The 5,907-nt window shown below is 39.3% G+C and overlaps 1 pseudogene; it reads right to left on the reverse strand.

The window, feature by feature from the left end:
* Window positions 1–3,590, reverse strand: part of LOC124025717 — a 66,935-nt pseudogene extending 63,345 nt beyond the window's left edge.
* Between the last annotated feature and the right edge of the window lie 2,317 nt (window positions 3,591–5,907).

Below are 5,907 nucleotides of genomic sequence, written 5' to 3' on the forward strand. Positions count from 1 at the left end.
GTGCAGTAATGTTATGGCTTCGTTAGCCTAGTTAGCTAGGTGAGAAGTGCAGTAATGTTATGGCTCCATTAGCCTAGTTAGCTAGGTGAGAAGTGCAGTAATGTTATGGCTCCATTAGCCTAGTTAGCTAGGTGAGAAGTGCAGTAATGTTATGGCTCCATTAGCCTAGTTAGCTAGGTGAGAAGTGCAGTAATGTTATGGCTTCGTTAGCCTAGTTAGATAGGTGAGAAGTGCAGTAATGTTATGGCTCCGTTAGCCTAGTTAGCTAGGTGGGAAGTGCAGTAATGTTAGCCTAGTTAGCCTAGTTACCTAGGTGGGAAGTGCAGTAATGTTAGCCTAGTTAGCCTAGTTAGCTAGGTGGGAAGTGCAGTAATGTTAGCCTAGTTAGCCTAGTTAGCTAGCTCCTCAGTTCGATGCAGACAAGACAGCTACTATGTAATCAGATGGGATGATAAGTAACAAGTCAGTCTAGTGTGAGTTAACAGCAGGTCTCTTACTGTACGATCCTGAGACTCCCCTGTCCAACAGACAGATTCACACATTCACACACTGCATGAACTCCACTCCCTATAGACCAGGCTGCAGCTGCTTCTCTCTCCCTCCCTCCCTCCCCTTCTCTCTCCAGTAGTCTTTCTCCTCCCCCTATCCTCCCCTTCTCTCTCTCCAGTAGTCTTTCTCCTCCCCCTATCCTCCCCTTCTCTCTCTCCAGTGGTCTTTCTCCTCCCCCCTATCCTCCCCTTCTCTCTCTCCAGTAGTCTTTCTCCTATCCTCCCCTTCTCTCTCTCCAGTAGTCTTTCTCCTCTCCCCTATCCTCCCCTTCTCTCTCTCCAGTAGTCTTTCTCCTCCCCCCTATCCTCCCCTTCTCTCTCTCCAGTGGTCTTTGTCCTCCCCCTATCCTCCCTTCTCTCTCTCCAGTAGTCTTTCTCCTCCCCCTATCCTCCCCTTCTCTCTCTCCAGCAGCCTTCCCCCTCCCTCCTCTCCTCCCGATATCTCTCTCTCCAGTGGTCGTTCTCCTCTCCCCTGACATCTCATGTGATCTAACTGCCTTGGCTTCATTCTCTGATCTAACCCAGCCAATCAGGTCACACCGTGTCCTGGACCTGTACTCCTATTGGCTGAGGTCTCTGACCCGCAACAGCACCATCTGTGTCCCGCCATCATCGGTGAAACCACCTCGGGCTGATAGGCATGCTGGGAAATAGGTCAGCTGGCTGTACAGTAGAGAGATGGAACTGTACAGCTTCACCACATAGTACTGGGGACTAGACAACACATAGTACTACCATCTAACCCTAGAGAGATGGGACTAGACTAGACAACACATAGTACTACCATCTAACCCTAGAGAGATGGGACTAGACTAGACAACACATAGTACTACCATCTAACCCTAGAGAGATGGGACTAGACTAGACAACACATAGTACTACCATCTAACCCTAGAGAGATGGGACTAGACTAGACAACACATAGTACTACCATCTAACCCTAGAGAGATGGGACTAGACTAGACAACACATAGTACTACCATCTAACCCTAGAGAGATGGGACTAGACTACATGAACTCTCCTCTCCTCTCCTCTCCTCTCCTCTCCTCTCCTCTCCTCTCCTCTCCTCTCCTCTCCTCTCCTCTCCTCTCTCTTCTCAAACTCAATCTCCTCTCCCCTTCTCTTCTCCTCCTCTCTCCTCCTCTCTCTTCTCAAACTTATTGTCCTCTTCTCTTCTCTTCTCTTCTCTTCTCTTCTCTTCTCTTCTCTTCTCTTCTCTTCTCTTCTCTTCTCTTCTCTTCTCTTCTCTTCTCTTCTCTTCTCTTCTCTCCTCTCCTCTCCTCTCCTCTCCTTTTCTCTGTTCTGCTTCTTCCTCATAGCTATAGTCTACTTTCTGTCCTCTTTTCTCACGACTCTGTTCTACTATTCCTGCTCTTTCCTCCCTCGTCCTCACACATCTCTCTCCCCTCTCCGCCGACTCCCTCGTCAGGCAGATGGGTGGGCAGAACCTGGGCTGGCACACACACACACACACACACACACACACACACACACACACACACACACACACACACACACACACACACACACACACACACACACACACACACACACACACACACACACACACACACACACACACACACACACACCTGGCAGGACCTGCAACAACTCCCCCTGCTGTGAGCTGAGTGAAGACAGGATGAGAGAAGAGGAGTTGAACAGAAAGAGAGGAGAGATGGCTCATCAGGCCCTCCTTTAGATTTGGAGATCACTAGACCAGGTGGTCCCTCTCTCTCTCTGTCTCTCTCTCTCTCTGTCCTCTCCTCTTCCTCCATTCTCTCTCTCTCTCTGTCTCTCTCTCTCTCTCTCTCTCTCTCTGTCTCTCTATTCTCTGTCCTCTCCTCTTCCTCCATTCTCTCTCTCTCTCTCTGTCTCTGTCTCCCTCTCTCTCTCTCTCTCTCTCTGTCTCTCTATTCTCTGTCCTCTCCTCTTCCTCCATTCTCTCTCTCTCTCTCTGTCTCTCTCTCTCTCTGTCTCTCCCTCTCTCTGTCATCTCCTCTTCCTCCATTCTCTCTCTCTCTCTCTCTCTCTCTCTCTCTCTGTCCTCTCCTCTTCCTCCATTCTCTCTCTCTCTCTCTCTCTCTCTCTCTCTCTCTCTCTCTCTCTCTCTCTCTCTCTCTCTCTCTCTCTCTCTCTCTCTCTCTCTCTCTCTCTCTCTCTCTCTCTCTCTCTCTCTCCTCCTCTTCTCCATTCTCTCTCTCTCTCTGTCTCTCTCTCTCTGTCTCTCTCTCTCTCTCTCTCTCTCTCTCTCTCTCTCTCTCTCTCTCTCTGTCTCTCTCTCTCTCTCCCTCTCTCTCTCTCTCTCTCTCTCTCTCTCTCTCTCATCTTCCTCCATTCTCTCTCTCTCTCTGTCTCTCTCTCTCTGTACAGAACATGTTGCCTGTCTCGGGAACAAGTTGCTAGGCAGTTAGGAGACAAACTAGAACCATGTGAAAGCAGGTAACAGCAATTCACACACACACACACACACACACACACACACACACACACACACACACACACACACACACACACACACACACACACACACACACACACACACACACACACACACACACACACACACACACACACACACACACACACACTCTGTCTCCATGTCTTACTTGTGCAGAGCGAGAGGAGGAACCTTGGAAGGCTTCTCCGGCTGTGTCCCGTAGCAGGAAGTCCTCGCTTCAGGTATTTCTCCGTACTCCTCCAGCATGGCGGAGGCAGCGGATGTGATGATGCCCAACCCGTCCCTCACCCGCGCCTCCAGAGGGTAGTCCCAGTCCTCAGAGGAGACGGACACCATGCCCGAGGGGAACTCTTCGGGTACAGTCTCGGTGGTGCCGGAGGTCAGGCTGGAGACGATCCAGATGTATCCGAACCCGGTGAGGCCCAGGGAGCGAGCCTCCTCCAGGATAAAGACTCCCTCGTCTTTAGAGCAGTACAACAGAACCACCGGGGATTGGACCTTCTTCAACATGATTTGACTCTTACTGTCTTCCTCCACAGCATCTAATGTTATGATGTGCTGCAGGTCCCAGCCTACAAAACTACAGGTGGAGAGATGGAGAGATGAGAGAGATAAGAGAGATGGAGAGATGAGATGGAGAGAGATGGAGAGAGATGGAGAGATGGGATGGAGAGATGAGAGAGATGGAGAGATACGGAGAGATGAGAGAGAGATGGAGAGATGGGGAGAGACGGAGAGAGAGATGGAGAGATGGGGAGAGACGGAGAGAGACGGGGAGAGATGAGAGAGATGGAGAGATGGAAAGATGGAGAGATGGAGAGATGGAGAGATGAGAGAGAGACGGGGAGAGATGGAGAGAGAGAGAGAGAGAGAGAGAGAGAGAGAGAGAGAGAGAGAGAGAGAGAGAGAGAGAGAGAGAGAGAGAGAGAGAGAGAGAGAGAGAGAGAGAGGGAGGGAGGAGACGAGCAGTTAAAACCCCATCTAACGTTATGATGTGCTGCAGGTCCAGAATCCCTGTGGAACACACTTGACAACTTCCATGTTATTGTTTATATTATACTGTATATAATCCTATATGTTAATGTATATTATATATAATCCTATATGTTAATGTATATTATATATAATCCAATATGTTAATGTATATTATATATAATCCTATATGTTAATGTATATATTATACTGTATATAATCCTATATGTTAATGTATATTATATATAATTATATATGTTAATGTAGATATTATACTGTATATAATCCTATATGTTAATGTATATTATATATAATCCTATATGTTAATGTATATATTATACTGTATATAATCCTATATGTTAATGTATATTATATATAATCCTATATGTTAATGTATATTATATATAATCCTATATGTTAATGTATATTATATATAATCCTATATGTTAATGTATATATTATACTGTATATAATCCTATATGTTAATGTATATTATATATAATCCTATATGTTAATGTATATTATATATAATCCTATATGTTAATGTCTATTATATATAATCCTATATGTTAATGTATATATTATACTGTATATAATCCTATATGTTAATGTATATATTATACTGTATATAATCCTATATGTTAATGTATATATTATACTGCATATAATCCTATATGTTAATGTATATTATATATAATCCTATATGTTAATGTATATATTATACTGTATATAATCCTATATGTTAATGTATATTATATATAATCCTATATGTTAATGTATATTATATATAATTCTATATGTTAATGTATATATTATACTGTATATAATCCTATATGTTAATGTATATTATATATAATCCTATATGTTAATGTATATTATACTGTATATAATCCTATATGTTAATGTATATTATATATAACCCTATATGTTAATGTATATTATATATAATCCTATATGTTAATGTATATTATATATAATTATATATGTTAATGTATATTATATATAATCCTATATGTTAATGTATATTATATATAATCCTATATGTTAATGTATATTATATATAATCCTATATGTTAATGTATATTATATATAATCCTATATGTTAATGTATATATTATACTGTATATAATCCTATATGTTAATGTATATATTATACTGTATATAATCCTATATGTTAATGTATATTATATATAATCCTATATGTTAATGTATATTATATATAATCATATATGTTAATGTATATATTATACTGTATATAATCCTATATGTTAATGTATATTATATATAATCCTATATGTTAATGTATATTATATATAATCATATATGTTAATGTATATATTATACTGTATATAATCCTATATGTTAATGTATATTATATATAATCCTATATGTTAATGTATATTATATATAATCCTATATGTTAATGTATATATTATACTGTATATAATCCTATATGTTAATGTATATATTATACTGTATATAATCCTATATGTCGATGTATATTATATATAATCCTATATGTTAATGTATATTATATATAATCCTATATGTTAATGTATATATTATACTGTATATAATCCTATATGTTAATGTATATTATATATAATCCTATATGTTAATGTATATATTATACTGTATATAATCCTATATGTTAATGTATATTATATATAATCCTATATGTTAATGTCTATTATATATAATCCAATATGTTAATATATATATTATACTGTATATAATCCTATATGTTAATGTATATTATATATAATCCTATATGTTAATGTATATATTATACTGTATATAATCCTATATGTTAATGTATATTATATATAATCCTATATGTTAATGTATATTATATATAATCCAATATGTTAATATATATATTATACTGTATATAATGCTATATGTTAATGTATATTATATATAAT

This window comes from Oncorhynchus gorbuscha, unplaced genomic scaffold (genome assembly GCF_021184085.1).
Source record: "Oncorhynchus gorbuscha isolate QuinsamMale2020 ecotype Even-year unplaced genomic scaffold, OgorEven_v1.0 Un_scaffold_2379, whole genome shotgun sequence".
NCBI classification, from domain to species: Eukaryota; Metazoa; Chordata; class Actinopteri; order Salmoniformes; family Salmonidae; genus Oncorhynchus; species Oncorhynchus gorbuscha.